The sequence below is a fragment of the Anopheles coustani genome, chromosome 2 (genome assembly GCF_943734705.1).
Source record: "Anopheles coustani chromosome 2, idAnoCousDA_361_x.2, whole genome shotgun sequence".
Lineage (NCBI taxonomy): Eukaryota > Metazoa > Arthropoda > Insecta > Diptera > Culicidae > Anopheles > Anopheles coustani.
Window position 1 is genome coordinate 8,700,868 of NC_071289.1, and position 18,527 is coordinate 8,719,394.

General features: G+C 42.9%; 1 protein-coding gene across 2 annotated transcripts in view; it reads right to left on the reverse strand.

The window, feature by feature from the left end:
- The window catches only part of LOC131266769 (trafficking kinesin-binding protein milt), an 83,907-nt gene extending 73,046 nt beyond the window's left edge, over positions 1–10,861 (reverse strand). Inside the window, exons 1-3 of one of the 2 annotated variants that reach the window (XM_058269402.1) lie at positions 10,533–10,861; positions 9,493–10,253; positions 8,074–8,211 (exon numbers count right to left, since the gene is read on the reverse strand). The gene's annotated coding sequence lies outside the window, so the exon portion shown is untranslated. Of the gene's footprint in view, positions 1–8,073; positions 8,212–9,492 lie in introns of both variants that reach the window. The other variant, XM_058269400.1, reaches the window with a different exon arrangement.
- Positions 10,862–18,527: the final 7,666 nt, after the last annotated feature.

Sequence of the window (18,527 nt, forward strand, 5' to 3'; positions counted from 1 at the left end):
GACGAACGAAAAATAGGAAACTAAAACAGAGAACAATATTCTACACTTCCACACAACACGGCAACGCGTTACACAATACTTTTTTCCTAGCTGGCAGCAGCACGAACGAAACACCAAAGCGATCGCACGACGAGAGTTTTCCCCTAGCGATCGCGCGTTGTGCGAATAAAATCAAACACTAACCGATTCGGGGCGGACGAGAACTAGTGCTCGTTTGCAGCTTCACAAAACCCCGTTTCGCCGCCGGCCCAGGACGGATTTTCGTTTGGGTTAAGGGATAAAACAAACCCCATTTGGAGGCGGATTCGGTGGAAAATCGATGAGGCCTTTGTAGGCATAAGTCTCTCTCTCTCTAAGCCGGCTAAGCCTCTGGGGAGATCGAAACAGATCTGCAACCTTGCTTCGCCAATCATTTCGCACATTTGCGCTACCTCGCACAAACACAAACTCTTTGTGTACTGCCTTTGTTTGCAAGTGAGTCGGGAAATTACTTCAATTTCGCGCCCCATCGTCGCGCCTTTCGCTCGTGCGTTGCGACAAAAGAAACGAAGAGAGAGAGAAAGGGGAGAACCAACGCACCGACGAGAAGTGCATAATTTTAAACGATTCGTCATGTCGACAACCAATTGGCCAACGCGAAGATCACGCCTCGCGCGGGATGCATTTGGATCGATCAAAATAGATTCACCACCACCACGGAGAGGAAAGCCACCGATAGTTCACCAACAACGCACGCAGGGGAGGCCACTCCACGCCGGAAGTGTCCCTATGTATACTGGCTTTGGTGTGATGCTGCATACCCGAACGAAGGAACTGATCATTGGATCGACGCTGATTGCGATTGAGTCACGCTCCGTTGGGTTTTGGGATGGCGAAGAGATGGAAGTGAAATTTCCCAATTCAATGAATTAGTTCATTTTTCAGCGTCCAATTGTGATTGAAAAGGAGGCAAAAAGAAACCTAAAATTGGAGTGAAATAGTGTTTGCCGGACGCAATTTACCATGCTTGTAATGACTCACTTTTCTGTACCAAACATAACAAACATAACAAACGTTTCAACAACTCGACCAGTTCCACTTCTCCGACGACAATTTACTTTCTTCATCTTGCGCTGTGTCCCCGTTTTCCACGCTCGGACCGCAAAAGGAAACGAACTTGAAACGCGCACAATTTTCAGTGCCATTCTCGTTAGATAACCAGTTTCTCACGACTTCGGTTGGTTGGCCGTTTTTATCGTGACTTGTGTGTACCGGGTTCGGACGTCAAACCACAGCCACTGTCGGCTTCAGCCATTCGAATGGGACCAATTTTCACGTTTGTGTGAGCAAAGAGGAAAAACACATGTTAACAGTGTGTTTAAGACGTCTATTTGTTTTTTGTGGCGAACCAAACGAAACCCATGGGTTCGAGATATACAATAAATTTTACTAACGAAAAATATGTGTACTAACAGCACGCAATTTGGAATTGAGTTTACAAGTTGGCAAATGTTACAAAAAATATTGCAAAACTAAAACGCAAAGCAACAACAACATATCAAAGTTTAAATAAACTTAAAAGTTTGCAAAATATGAGTAAATATCAATTTTAAAAGACGCAGAAAATATTACAAAGCAACAACAACATCATCAAATCAAAGTATAAAGTAGATAAATCAAATTTAAATTTTTTAAAATATGAGAATAATGCAAAAAAAATCGCTATTGCAAAGACATTAACAAACAACATGTAACAATAAGATATCTAAACGGAAACGAACAAAAAAACAACCATCTGAAGCTCTGCTAAAGTGACAAACTAACACAATATACCGGTAAAAGGTACCGCGGCAAGAAAAACAATGAAACGGAAGCCGGTGCTGTCAGCTGTCGGTTTCTCTTTCCCGTCACATTTGGCTGCACCATCAATATGGTATTAACTGCATATGCAACTCCGGTGAACAAATGGGGATAATTATAAGGAATATAAATTCTCCGATATGAATAAATTATCCTCCATTCCAGCGATGGTGCAGTGGGGCAGAAAGCGTGAAGAAAGATGCAAAACTGTGATCAAACTCAAGCAGGAAAACCCCATTACCCGGGCGGGAGGGTTCAGTGGATCGGGCCCATAGCATAACCGTTACGTCATAGGCGGTGTGGCTAATTTCGAATAATTCGCATCACACCTCGTAACAACCACGAGCCGATGTGAGGGGACGAAGGGGGGCGAAAAGGGAATGGGCACTTTCGTAGGGATGGGAATTTTTGTTAATGAATCGATAAAAATATCCAAGGGGTTTGGCGGCGACGAGTTCTTCGTCTAGACCTTGGCCAAACACGCCGGGAGATCGGACAAATTTGTCTCACGCGTGCTCTCGGAAAAGGATCGCGTGAGGATCGACGTCATGGGCGGGGTGGAAAATCGGCTCGAACCGCAATGTGTAAGCTTCACCGAAAAGTCTAGCATCGAGTGCCAGAATGGCCGCCACGGACGGACGATGTGTTTTGGTGTATGAAAAATATAGATATATTCGTCGATGATGCACGACATCATATGACACTCAACGGTGAGGTTGCATAAATCGGCTCTGACGACAAACACAGCAGGGGTGATGAAGGACGTATATCTTCTTAACGGTGGAAGCTCTTTGGCAAGCGAAAAACAAAATCTGATAACACAAAGTAGAAGCCTGATAAGCTCCAAACAGAAACCGACATTTAGTAATGCCAATTTGAAAAGTATTTAAATAACCACACAAATAAACAAACCAAACCGTTTTGTCATTCAAATTTGGCACGTCAACAACGCGTTTAAAAACGACTTTACAAATGTGCGCCAACTCACACCAGTTCTTCTTCCAACAGTGATGTCCTCTTCAGGCCCAGGAATAGTGAGTGTCTGGTGAACCGGTGAACTCCCAAATTAGCAAATTTAAAATGGCAAAACAAAATACAAACACAAAGTAGCGCCCATCGAGGGGTTGAAATTGACAGTCGAAGAAACTGTCCGAAATGGACGACGTCGACGCTGCTTTCCATCGATTTTTTCGCGACAGTTCAATGTCACGTCGAGCCGATCGCAGAGAGTCCACCTTCCCTACGGCAGCAAGGGAAGTTAGTAAAAAAAACACACACCATGTCAAACAACAATTTAAGCACAGGAAAAACGCCAACAAGCGAGTCATTTAAATAGCGGAATGCTCTCATCAGGGGAGAAGAAGGCAAGAGATTATTACACTGGGAGCCCTGAATGAGGTTTTCAAGATACGTAAGAACTAAAATCATCTAATGACATAAACCAATTCCAATTACCACTATTCGGTTGTTCTTGGTGATACACATTTTTCTTGAATTTTCACTACTTCACTCTTGTTTGCAAGCACAAAACTTCCGTCCACAACGTTCCACAACAGCTGGTGCAATAAATGCACTCGTTGATATTGGGATCAAGTATTGCACACACGCACACACCAATCTGCCTCCGAGGCCCCCGACAACGAACGCCTTTCCGTAATCAAGCGAGATATGGAGCCCAACACAACACTTGCTCGTCGTGGAACGAACTGAACAGGTTGGTGGACGAATGTTTCCAAGCTTCCCGCGCACTACTGAAGTGTTTCATCAACCCTACGCAGCACTAAATATGCCACAGAATTGTTCTTCTTCTGCAGCTCCAGACACAATTTAACAAGGTTATAAAAAGAGGAACATTGTGTAACGAAAACCCAAAAAGAAAAACGAAACACGAACGGAACATCGTGTACCGAAATTGAATCAGGTACCAACCAACCGCTGAGAGAGGCCGCTTCCGCCCGCTGTCTTGCTGAGTCTGTCCCACTTCCAGTACAATCTATTTGCTGTAGCACCTCCTTCGTCCCCCCTCAACCGAGCGACTGCTACCCTTCCCTTCCAGTTGGCCACCGAAGGCAAGATAAACATGTGCGCCAAATCACGTATGCACTTTTTCGAACGGGACGAACGAGTCGCGGCCGTCGGCGAGCCTCCTTTTTAGTGGACGTTTTGCAAAAAAAAAGAAAAAAAAATAGGAGGACAACTACACCAATCGTGAGCTTGCAGGTGAAGACACGGACCGGCATAAATCTAAACTTTGCTCACCGGTGCTTCGCAAAGTTCGGCAATTATGAGTTTTTCAGACGGTAAATGATGGCATTGAAAGCGAGAGACGATGAAGGAGCTTCCGTTCGGTTGTTTTATGCATGGTCTTATAAAATTGCATTAAGCTTTGAAACACTACATAAGAAACGGTGAGAAACTGCATTGAATTTTCCATATTTGGCAATACACTGTCTCCCAGTGACCGATAAGAAAATAGCAAACCGGTTTGTAGCAGAGACGTATACACAAATACACCAACAACGAACGGGTGACCGATCATTTTCAATTCGGAAAGTTCATTTGCCCCCCAAGGTGGTAACTGTAGATGACATGTAATATTGTAACTGACGCCTTTGCGAGTGGCTGATAAACAGAGAGCGTCCTGTGGTGATTGGGAAATATGATACCAAAAAAAGATGAACATTCATGTAGGATAAACATTGCTTGAGATAAATAAGATAAATATTGCTTGAGGAAAATATTCAAGATGCGGATAAAATATAATGTTACAACAAATAAATACAAAAATATGTCTTCTCTTGTAAAAATAATACCAACACAAAGAGTCGTCATTGGGCCCCGTTTAAAAAGCGGTCCAACATCGGTGACAGTTTAGCAAAGATTAATTACAATTGGAACGTAACCTGCACCTGACAACAGTGACCTATATTCCTGTTTCGGGCTGGCCAACCCATATGTTGTCAGCCGTTTTCCCCGACATCAGATAACAGTGCCATGTTTGGCATGATCGCGATGGAAAAAGGGGGAAAGTTATCTACCACATTGCCATCGATAAATTAGAAACGCTAGTTAGCATTACCGAAGTAATTAGTAAGAAAAGAATGAGAATTTTACCGAGCAATTGGAAATATGCGTTTTCTAAAAATAATCAATTAAATTTATGATGGCTCCAACGACAGAAACAATCAACACTGAAGCGTTGACTTCATACTGCACGTGTTTGACGACGATACCATAAAACAAACGAAACAAGGAAAATCCAACATCCCACATCTTTTTCTATTGCCTATTTGTCTGGCGTAGAGCAGACACTGCGGGTTTTTTTTGTTGCTGAGAGATAAGATGCTGCTTTGATACTTCATATATACTACCACTACTTTATTCCGCTCGATATTTGCTGCTCGCTCTAACCGACTGTCGGCACGCGGTGGATTCATTCCGCTGCTTATTTTCCTCGGATTGTCGCCGGCAGACGAAAACTGGCCAGACAGAACGGAGCCAATCGTATCGTAGAGTAGGAAAACCATAATGGTTATGTGGATAGATTAGTACAAATGTTGAAAGTTTCAAATTCAGAAAAAATATACTAAAGAAACAAATGCGAAAAATATGGAAAGCAACTGAAAATGAAGTAATACAAATGCTTATGCAATATAATGCAAATGAATGGCCAGACACTTGGCGCGTTGCAGTGGATTATACAAACGAATGCACATGGTAGGATTCTCCGGCCGTTTGTCGTCACATGATTTAGCGATAAGAGGCAGGAGATTAATGAACGTAGACCTGCTGTACGTCGTTGCCTTCTAGGGTCATGAGTCGTGCCTCCCTACAGCGAAAACCAATCCTATCTGCTGCCAAGGGATGCCCCCACTACCTTCTTATCAGCTCCGAAACGTCATCAAGGGTTTTAAGGGTACTCCGCACCTTCCTTCTTTGGGAGATTCACACGCGGAAGGGAACCGCGGTATTCCATAGAAATAGCTGACTGACTAAAAATACACACCACTAATGACCATTCGAAGCGCTGAAAGTGGGTGAGGGACTTTTTTGTCAGGAAATGCACCATCTTTCCATTCGAAACCCTTCAACAAATCCCGGAAAGCACACACAAGGAGGAAAACAAACAAGCATTTATTGGCGTTAGGAAAACTCCAAGAAAGAATCGATGTATCAGCACCTTAATGAGCGAGAGAGTTACAAAAAAAAGGTAAAGTGAAACCATCTTGAGCGATCTTTCGTACGAAGTCGGTTGGTGATTCAGATCCTATTAATAGAACCTACTAGCCTCCCTCGGTGATCGTTGATCGTGGATTGGAAATGCTGGGGAAAACAAAATTCTACCATGTTCTATTCCCGGAGTCGAGAGGAAAGCGGGTAAGGGAAAAAGGTTAAAGATTCATCCCTTTGGTCGCCCATAAGGGTCTTTTTCGTGCAACTAGAAAAGAATTGCATGAGAACAAAACACATTTTTGATTTCTTTGGAAAAACACATCAACACACCAATCTAAAACAGGATGGTTAAAGAAAACATTAAAAAATACACATCTCTCGAGTTCACGAGTCACGTTTTTCTAACACATATTTAAAGCAAATAAACATTCCTTCAGGGCGGAAAATGTGTGTGGGATTAAACAGGGAAAAGCGGACCAAGCATTGGACAACGTACGAAAAACCTAGTAAATTGGTGTCTCCAATTTACCGGAGTTATTTTTGAGCGCCAAACCGTGGCACACAAACTGCATCGCGCTGTTAAACGACAAGCTTACGGATGCATGGAAGCATCTTCACGGGGAATTTATGTTCGTTTTATTTTGGTTTCGCCGGCCGGCAAAACCGTTTCATTGCGAAGCGAACCACACACCGATGCCAAAGGGTGAGAGAAGGAATGCAACCATTCCAGTTGGTTGAACGAGCCGTGAAGTCAATGGAAAACAGCATGGTTGGTTTTGTACTTTCAATTGAATGCATCATGTGCCAAAAAACCAACAGTTGAGCAATTTTATTGTTGACGAGTATGTAAAGGAAAACCCATCTTGATTGCCTTATGAATTCCAATCAGTATTACGTGCGTCCAAAATTAATAACATTTTGGTTAAAATCATCTTTTAAAATGAGCGAACTGAAAGTTAATCGACATATTAATTCTCATCTTCAATCTCGCCAAGGCTCATGATTATTTCATCCATCACTGCCTCGGTTTCATGTTTGTTCAACCTTAAGAAAGCGAACCCAGAAAGTCAAAGGTAGTTTTCTGCATTACAAAGCGCCACCGGAAACCTGAAACAAGAGGAATATGATATGGTAGACTTTTCCACTTGGTTGGTGGTACAACACGCGTTCGTGCCATTTTCCCTTCATTGTAGCGACCGAAGTATGTGTATCGTATGACGGGCTCTAATTAAGAGGCGGAAAGTTGGAGGAAGAGATACATTTTTGTACAAAAAGTATTTTGAGGCACGGGTGGGGGCGAGTGCACGGTGCATTATGCATTGTGTGAAGCTGTGTGCGAGGATCGATGTCGAAAGAATGGTCGACTTCCAAAGGGATTCTCGTCTCGCACGTTGGGCGTTCTCTACGCTATGCCACTTGAGACGTGGAACAAATTATCGATCGAAATGTTGAGCGCTCGAACACGTAACGCTTTGCTTGTTTTTTATGGGACGGATTATGTTAAGCCCTTAAAATGTTATAAATTTTGTAAAAAAAACAAATTCTACCTAAGAGTGCACCATGAAATGCATATAAATCAGCCTATTTTGTTCCCGGCTCCCTCTGGATGTAATCCAACTTCGGTCAGGAATAAATTTAAAATCAAAATAGGTGAGCTTAAAATGTCCTGAATGGCGTCGCAAACGTCCTTGACGATTGTCCCCTTGAGTAAACGTCCAATCGATGATCCGCCAAGTGATGATGAGACAGCAGCGCACACGGAAAGAAAGCGAAAACTTTGGAGCTGACTGTGTTTCGCGTGTGGTTATCAGCCGGTTTTATCGGTATCTCTTATCGCTCCCACGCACTCATGAGCCTCGGTCGTTCCGGTCGGAATCGTTTGGTGCGATGCGTCTGGTGTCACGATAATCACGGTTCCAGCCACGATAAGCCAGACGCCCGGACTGGTGTTTCCAAGCACCATCAACCCCGCCCAATGTTGGCGCTCGAACGGGGTAAGGTGTGCGTCGAAATGTGATAGATCACCGTGTGCCATTAAAATCTGAAGAGGGGCACGCTTACCTTTGGGTTGATGAAATGATGTGCGCCGGTTGAGTGTGCGAAGATTGTACAACGATTGCTAAATGATTGCGCCAGCCGACGATTTGTGCATGTTTCGTTTTCTCGTGTTTGTTGTGCGATACGTTTGGCAGCCAAAACCTACAATAGAAAACAAGAAAAACACGATTAATGACAGGTATTCTAAATTTAAAAGCTTGGATAGTTTTTTTTTCTTCTTTCATCTACACGCTCCAATCCTAACGTAACTGTACACGGCAATTCCAAATATTTGACATCACCTAATTAGCAGCTTCATTCGTGCTCCAGATTGCTAATTATTTAATTTTCCTAATGATGCTGAGGAGTCTGTGATAGATTGAACCGGAATTTGACAATGAAAAAGTATGAATGAATGAGGCAGAGAACTTGGGAATGAGCTACAAAAGTAGAAGAAAACCTCATAGAAAGCATTCTTCGCCATTCATTGAATTGCCAAATTTACAGTTTACAGTTTGTAGCGAGCCATGAAACAGCGGTTTCATTGAACAAACCCCTTTTAGAGTAAAATATGAAATTAAAAAGAAGCTGTATCATCATATCTACGGTTGATGAAATTTTCAAATGCGAACCGAATGCCTACTACAATTTTACGAAAATTGGTCAATTTTACTTCTTCTGGTTGTTTCCATGGCGATTTTCCTTTCGTCAAAACCAGTGGGGAGGACTAGTTTTCGCTTCATTCCGCGCTGTTTTGTCATGAATAAAACAAAACCCAAGCTCGGGCACGGAACAGCACAACGGCAGGCGGTTTGGGTAATTTCATAGCAGATTCCATCGCGTTCAACCCCAAACCGCGGAAACGAAAAGAACGTACCGCCAACCACCGTCAAGGTTAGGGTCAATCGTTCACGGTGTAAAGGCGAGCGCAAATGAGGAGTTGCGATTCACGCGTTATAACACGTTCATATGTTCCTTGCACGGGGAATGAGTTGTACTCCACCATGGGGTCTTAAAGAATTGACCGCATGATGACCATCCATGGCACGGGGTCCATCGATAAGTAGTCGAGGCGCCAAGCTGGTGCGTTGACGTTAAAGTAGGCCGTGATGAGACCAACACCTTCTTGCGTTTTGGGTTCGATCCGAGTGATGGCCGCCAACTGTCATTGGGGAGCCGTTTTCTGGCGCCGGTTTTGTAATAAACGCGATACAAAGCATACAAACTGCCACGAGGATTGTAAAAGGGAGACCCAATTGCACATTACAAATGATCCTCTACACACGAATGGTTGTGTTTGTGTGTCGTTTGTTCCGAAGATCGAGCTGCTTTCCCCCGTCGATGACATAATCAACAGAGAGGCGTGAAAAAACGGCAAAACACCACGAATCGCGTCATCCTTCAACCATTTCGAAGGACTGTACGTGTGTTTGTGGACCTTACCTTTTAACTACGGGTACTTTGTTTATAGTTGGGTCCACTTCCGATGGCTCCAACTAGGAGGAAGGATACGTTTGACTTCACGATGACGGATCAACGAACGCAGGACTTTTTCACTCACACATACACACATACACGGGTAACTGTGTCACGGCTGCATGGGAACACTCGAGCACAGCTGACGGCACGGGGGTATCCCTTTTTCTTTGCGCCTTTTTTTCACTTCACCTTTCAACGAAAGAACAATTGATGAAGGGACGTGAGGACGAGGTGGCGCTAGGAGGAACCTTTGATCCAGCTTATTGTTTTCTTTCGCAAAAGAAAACCCAGCAAATAAATACTTTTCGCGAGTACGAAATCTTCGAATCACTTGATTTTGTTTCGAGCCCCTTCACTTTTCTCGGAAAATTATTTGAGGATTTTTCATTCCAGCGCGAGCGCCTTTGCTTCGGGTTTGACGTACGGGGATTTTTCGGGGCAGTACTTGCAAAACACAATAATATTTGCTCGCACAATTAACACAATTCGGCAGCTCACTGCGGTTGATTTTGTTTTGCTGGCGGATGTTGAAACGCACGAGCAATCTTACATACAGCCAAAAACAACACAACGACGATTGATCCGTGGCGTTTTTCGTGAAACTACCGAAACACATTTACGAACTACCCAACAAAAGGAAACAACCAAACTTTCCAACGATTGATTTTTCACTTGTTCGCCAACGTACTGCGATGGGATGAGGATTCGCACGTGGAAAAGAATCCCTCTGAAGGGAGTAGAACAGCATCGATTGCAGAAGTGATGAAATGACAGTGAAACTCCTCTTTCAAAACATTGCCAAAAACAGGTTTTTGCACAACCCAACAAATATCACATTGTGAGAAGACGCGGGCGTTTGTTGGGTTTTTATTTTTACATGGAAACTGAATAAACGCTGACCTCGTCGTCGTCGTGCTAGTCGTCGTTATCGAGAACACTAAACATTCGACCCCACGTAAAACACAAACGGGCAGGGTACTCTAGATGAGTAACTATTTGCTTACTCCATCATCTCGTGGCCTTTCGGATCTTTCCACTACTTCTACTACCTCATCTATCTTGCACCGCGGGCAAAAATAGCAACAAATCAATTTTTGCTAGTGCAAATTTACTTTTCTGATTACTTATTCACATCGTTATTAACATTTAGAACCTCCGAAACTGCTGCGCGAGGTGGTTAACGCACTTGGTAGCAGAATGATGCCGATCGGATTTGGGGATTCTTTGGTTTGCTTTGGAATCTTCGGTCAGCCGTTTTTCAACCGATCATCGACGGCCACCTTCCGTGGGTCGGGAGGAGCAGTACGGTCACTATTTTCTCGCCACTATAGCACCACAAAAATAGTCAACGAAAACGCACGCAAGAATCCGTTCGTTTCGTTATCGTCTGTGCGTCACATTTACCACAAAATGCACAGATGTGCCAGAGGACCATATATTTCTTCCCTTTTTCGCAACACTTGCTTTCCTTTTCGAACCTTCATTTTCCATTGCTGTCAAAGTGGCAGTTTAGAAATGGAGATGCGAAGTCGGAGCTGATTGGATTGGTTAAATCCGATTCGTACAGACTGTTAGCGAAAATTGTCTTCGTTACTGTTAATCAAGAGTTCAGCTCACTTCTAAAACTACTCTTATAATTTTTAAATTAGTAAGATAGTAAGTTTTACTACACACGTTAGTTTCAATGAAGTAATAATAATAAAAATGTTTTTTCGTTCAAATCACAGATCAGATGTATGAACTCGCTCCTTTATTCCTACACGGAGCCACGGTTTCCATCACTACTGTACTGTCAGAAGAGTTGTCAGTTGCTATATTTCGAAATATTTACGTTTTGACCAAGGTTACTTGAGTAACGTTTATTTGAAGAGTCAGAAAGAAATGAATAATTGCTAATTTATCGATATCATTTAAGTGTCCTGACCCAATTGGACAAGTAGGGGCCATATTACAGTACTTTTGAAGGCTTTTAATTCACAAACACCGTCACAAATTGAAATAGCAAATTTGCTAGTTGAACTTATCTTTTCTTTATACACCCTTTGGGTAACAATCCAAAAATTCCGCAGTTGCGCCTAAAGATATGCAACGAGTGATACATGAATAAATTTCGAACTACGAAAATTTCAATTATTGCAACGGCTTTGCGAACCCAATTTTCAGTACTTTGTTAACTTTTGAATACATAAAACCACAGCCATTTACTAACTCATATGTTTGTGGTTAACGATTAAGTGAAAAAAATACTTAAGCTCTTCGTTTTCCTTAAACATTATTTCATTGAAAATAAAAATCAAACACGATAATCAACCATCTTGTCATAAAATTAGTGATTGCTTTCAAAGTTGTTAATCTTTTTCCATACATCGCATTCCAAAAGACACCAGCAAACAAACCTCGTTTGGAACCGCCTCAACACAATTCGGATACCCACAAACTGAACTCATATGCAAAATCCTGTACTATTGTGAAATAGCACAATTCGAATGGAAATCAATTCAGTTTTCACAGCGCTCGCCTGAGCTCCTTCCGCTGTCCTTCCGAGGCGACTGAACACTGAACACCCGCAGCTGTTAAACCGAACACGGCAGATACCGTTAGCAGGCGGCATGCGCTTAGAAGAGATCGGTTCCGCAGGCGGAAAGGACCTTGATCAAGCAGGAGTCGGCAGCTGTGGGTTGGGGGACCGGTTTTTTTTTGTTAGCAGGCCCCCTGTCTAGACGGCTTATTTGTACATGCGTCCCAATCGCTGAGTGCGCGAAAAATCACGAGTCAATAGATTCGCGATCGCCGATACGCTAATGCAAAATCGCCGAACACTATGGTGGCACTTCGAAGAGGTGAATAAACATACAACCTATGTATTGCAAGGAGCTGAAACGAGCTGGGCAATATTTATCATAGCAATAGATATGAAATATGGAAGAACGCTAGTATAGTGAACAGTTTGTCTCTGATTATAGAATAAGCATCATTACCATGCACCATTAATAGCACTTAAATATGTTCATATTCAGCCTGAACCTTTATTCCAGATATTTCTTTTACAGTCCATAAATAATAACCAACTCAAAACAAGAGTAAAAACAAATTTAAAAAAATCTCGTGTTACCTTTTTTGTGCAACTTTCTGCTATCGGATCGTACCGTTTGTCAGTGAAATATTACCCTGACACCTAATGGCTCCATCGTAGAAAACACTCTACTCGGCGAATCCTAATATGGCACCAGAGTCGGAACAACCAACACTGTTAGATCGTTCAAACGTGTCTAAGCGATCGGATGACGAGGATGTTGTTTTGAAAGTCGCTTATAGAAAAATAAAATCACATAAATGCGCTCACATGTCGCGTGCCATTAAAGCGTTGCGCGTTCGATTTTACGCTGAAGTGCATTTGTTTTTGTAAACAAAGCTCGGATTGTTGTTTGGATGCACGAATAATGCACTATTTTGCGCCTCAAAATCTTATCTTTCCCGCAAGGAATCGACTGACTTGGAGAGGAAAAAAAAAGCAAATAATGACTCATTAGAGTACACACCTCCCCAGGGAACAGTACTTACTTTGTTTGTTTGAATAAACCTAAATTACGATCGGCACGATCGGGTTTGAGGACTTCAACCGTCACGCATTAGTTATTAATTTATTCTGCCACCACCACCACCACCACCGAGGGGGGCTACTAGTTGAACAAAACAAAAATAGTTTTCCCTTCCGTGTCGTTCCATCCCCTACATGCCGGTTTTGCACGTCGTGGCACGTCGACTTAAATGGCGCGACGTCGAGCGAGGGTAAGTTCGTTTCCTGTCCAGGCGACAATCGAGCGAAAGAGCAAAACAAAACCTGCAAAAAAAAAAAATACGCGAAACTCAGAAGGGACTAGGCATATGGATTCATAATCTCTAAGGCTAGTAAATAAGCGCCGTGCCCCCCGTAAGATGCATGCCTTTGAGTATCTCGGCTGACGTCGAGGAACGGCACAAACAACGACGCACGTTCTCGCCCTCGACGAGCGACGACTGCGGTGGGGAAGCGTTAGAAACGGCACCACGACGGAAGACAGAAGTTCACAAACACTCGAGAAAACGCGTCGTTCGATACGTCCCACCACCCCACCGGATGAAGCATAGAAAAAGTATAGAAGACCAATGCATCAACAGTGCTGTACACCATCACAACAACCCTTTGGAAGTTAGAATAGGGGAAGGAAGCGGGAAGCGGGAGGAGGGTGTGTTTGTGGCACGTACGATGACGTGGTGCATCGGGGGCTGCCTCGCCACTGCATCTAACAATGCACAACACCACCGCTGCACAATCTAACTTCTTCACGTCCGATAGAGGATGCCCTTTTTGTTCCGAAGCCAAAGTTCTCTGTAAACAAACAACAAGTATAATTATTATATCACCCGATTAGAATGGCATCATATGGCGTCAGCGGAAGACGATCCTTCGATGCTAGAAAGTTCCTTCAGTCTGCCTGGCCCCAACTGGGGTAAGGAAAGTGACGTCCTCTTGCAACAAACAGAGCTCATTTGTTGCTTTCCTCGTTGTTGAATTTGTTTCTGCTTTTTTATTACAAATATTATAATTCGTATGTTTAACTTTCTTGACGATTTCGATAGTTAAATGAAATTAAATATCCCTCGATATTGCTACTACAAGCTTCTACAAACGAACACTGTCTAAAACATTGCTATTTTGTATTAACTCGCTAGCTCATGAGCGTTTTCGATGGGTATATCCTTCCAACCAGCGGCATGTGTTGTTGACAAACCCAAACTCACTGCAGAACCACAAGAGATCTCTTAACGAATGTGATCGATGAGTAAACATAAACACGAGCAGGTTAAAAATAGCCAACACCTTCTCCATTTTCTCAATGAACCGCAACACTATCGGGCGTAGTAATCCGATCGTCCTGCGCGAGAAAAAATCAGGCGTCCGAAGGTTGCATTCCTTAGTGCGTCGGGCCGGTCGGCGATTTTGGACGCTTTTCGAGAATAATATAGGTCAAGGAGACGCACTCCGGAATGGGGTTTGGGGTGGCTTCTGGGATCACTTTCGCTGCATTTTATGGGCCCACTTTGGGGGGAGCACTTTAGAAAGGTCGTTTGGAAATTGATTCAACCTTGCTTCTATTTGGTGGTTTCTCACTTTCTACCCTCCTTTCCGCCGCTCTTGCTCAAAACATTCAACGGGTGACGAAAAATTTGGTATTCAATTTGCCACCCCAAGGTTAACGATTCTGTTCTGGGCATCTTTTCGCGCAACTTCCTGAGCACCGAGAAAAGAAGGGCATTTGGCAGCGCTGGGTTTGGGTGGAGCTTCCGAAAAGCGAGCGAATGGACAGAATGTTTGCTCTGTGAAGCACACAAACAACCGGTCGAGCAGCACCCGGGGTACATAATCTTCGTAATTTGCAATGATAAATTTAAGACATACAGCCACTCCCGGTATCGGCCTGAAGCGCCCAGCTCATGGAAGCGTTGTAGTAAATAACAACTTTGATATCGTATGTTTGAACATGTGGCTCCACTATCTTGACGTTACATAACGCTGTAGAGTCATATAACAACAACAACACACATACACCAAATCAACCAGTTCTTCCTCCGGCAACAACAATTAGCGAGTAGTGTACGGGATCGTTCAAATTTATTTTTATTTTTTGTTGATAAGATAAGAACACGAGCACACACACAATTTGAACATCTTATCGCGCGGCTCGATTCGGCTGAGTGCAAATATTTAGCTACACAGCTCACGATTCTTACATACCTTATATGATAGTCATGATGAATTTTAAATCCAAAGATCAACACCCGAATTCCCTCTCTATTGCTTTGTTCTGTACAAGATTATTTTAAGATTATTCAAGACAACGATGCATAACCTGTTTATTATGAGTTCACAAGTGTTATACATTAATCGGATCGCCTCCAAACAACCTGCTACTACGCAAAAGTGTCACGAATTAACCACGAAATGTCTCATGTTATCGCCTCTTAGAATAGTTTGCACCTATTTGCAAGACTTGTTAGGAACGTTGTTCTGGTGCCAAAATCTGTTTAGTGTAATTTGAACACGTTCCTCAATTGATGTTAATTTTTTGTTTGTAACACACTGTAACTTTTCTTCCTGTACATTACGTTATTTATTTCCCCCCCTAAGGACTCTCACAAGAAAATATCAATTTTGTTGTTTTTTAATGTTCCAAACTGTACAACCGATAGAGCTGTTTCCACTCGTTTTTAAGAGGTAAACAAACGCAATTTATTCGCAAGTCACATGATCAGATTACTATAATGCGTACTTTGGAGTTTTGCATGAACCGAATCGATCGCAGTTCATTTATATTGCCTACGCAGTTAAACATTTCTCTTCCTTCCTGTTCACTACAAAGGTCAAACATGCGAACCATGAGTAAATTATGGACGACCTTCGCTTGAAAAGGCAGAGCTGATAATCCCATCTATCAAAAGCTGTTCCATTTTTAAAAGGCAACTTCTTCCGATGCACTGAACGTTCTCGGGAAGAAGCAGGAGTTAATCTCTTGAGGTTGGTTTAATTTGTCTAAGATTCAAAGGAGCTTTACCGGCTTACAAACAAACCTACCTCCGTGATGATAGGCAGCATGTCGATCCACCTGGTGTTAGTCAATAGTTTATACACATTTCATCATGCTCCATTCCCTGTGGGTTTGTTCAATGTTACTCCACCTTCATGCAAATGATAATCCCTGCTTCCGTTATTCTTACTTTCATCCCGTACCGTTTACACTGTTTTGCCATGCGGTGCTTTATTTTGACTGTAATCGCTCCTTCTACGACGCAATTCTAGCTGATTCGTGGATCGCCCTGGCAGAGATGCCGTGTGCACTCGAAGTGCATACTTGGGGCAAGCGATGTGACGGGCACGTGATTTTGGACGAACCTCCAGCGCATGGAACTAATTACGGCCGCGGAAACAATGTATGCAGAGAGTGGCAAACAGAAAACAACGCATCTTACAAGTCTGGAAGGGTTTCAAGAAACTCTAGCAGCCATAACTTTATGTATAAGAAATTAGTCATTACTGCTGCGATATGATTAAGACATAGGAAGCAGTTTTGCTAAAAATAATAATAACAGGAAAACCCTTCAAACCTCATTTTCAGAACATAAATATTCCATAGTTCCTTCCGTCCACCCGTGCTACGAATGATCCCGATAGGAAACTGTCTAGCGCCAATCGGGTAGCAACTTGGTGGGCAAGTGGTTAATCGATCGACAAAACCGATCCTCCTGAAACTAGCCCGAACTGCATTGGCGTCTACTTTGTATGGCTGTAATCAGATTAAAGCCTCTAGCCTCGAGCTGTTCAATAAGCCGAACCCAATTGACATGATTGCCAACTGATTAGAATCCACTTGTCTCGAACCTGGTGCCATCTAACGAAAGCGAAGCGGAGTGCCACTTGAACAACAAGTCTGAAATCGGCGCTCTAGAAGACACTTGACGCCGTCATTTGCTGTGTTGATGTAGACATATTGTTCTTTTCTTTTTTCTACCTTTGGTCACACGTACACGCTGTGGTACTCGTTAGATTCGTCACTAGTTCTAGTATGTCTTCCACTAAAAACCGGTCCGTACGACATACGCCATGAAAACAGCAAACATGGACAAGCCCTCAGAGAATTAATATTGTAATTATTATGATGATTATTTACAAACCCACGACTTCTAGCCGTGGACAGGTTTACGCTGACGTCATCAGCATCAATATGTGGTAAGCAAATACTTTCTCTATCGGGCTTAAGGCCTACGATCGTTAACCCATGCATTAGAGATTGAAATGGAACGGTGTGTAGGATGTGACACTACGCTTTGGGCACGCTTTGACTTGTCATTGTAGAGAAATTAATCTTTCAAAATACTTGCTTCTGATCCAGAACCCACGACTTCAATGGCTTCTAAAATGAGGAGCTGGTATTCAAATTTATTCAAGATAGTTGGGTTCTTCATTGATCCCCCGTTCTTTTTCCACCATATGCTGTCCAAATCTTCAGCTGTCAACTTCCTGGAGCCGTTGTACAATGTACAGCTGTCTTAACTCCCCAACAACATCACACCACCCTCCCCTCAGTTGTTTGTGGTACTAAATTTTAATTCTTGCGCACCCACGTTATCGTGGGTAAGTGCACGTTCGTGACAGGCATTATGGATCGAAACGGTCGCTTCGCTGTGACTTCGAAAAGGTGGCGTCTTCAGGTGACACTACCGTGCGCATCGTTTAGCTGCTTTGTTTCGCGTGAAAAGTATGACTTTTTTGTCTGAACACAAAGAAGCAACGGCTTTGTCAAAAGAAACGCATTAGTCACTAAAAGATTACTTTTATCGGAATTGTTTAACGATCCGAGTCATATAATGCTTTAAGTACCACGCACTCGTGGATTTATTGTACGGAAATGCACCATTAAATTGGAATTCTTTTCGAACACTTCTAACTGAAACAAGAAACTTAACACTTATAGTAAAACATGAGTGTCGAAGGAGGTCCTCATCGACGCTGTTGTAACACAGCCAGATCATATAATTATTTCGTTATCAATGTAGCATATTTTCCAGCAGTTACTACAATGATTTTACTGTCAGTGTTCAGTGTTTGATAAAACCCACAACAACCGCGATAAGATCCAGTTTAATCCACTATTACCACACGTGGAAGCGATATCTAAAATTGTCTTTTCGCCTTCTATGAAGGTGGTAAACAAGCATCACCCGAAAACAAGACATCCCCACTGATAGGACACACGGTTGTTGTTATGCCTGTTGTACCTGACCTTGCCTTACTCATCCGAACCGACCACGAAACCGCTCACATAACGCTGTAAACAATAAACGGTCGATATGTTCGAGGTTAGAATAAGCGAAACGCATTACGGGCCGGTATTTTTGTTTTTCGAAAACATTCACCCACAAAATGCCACCAGGAACGGAAACTCGTGCAAAGGGCATCATAA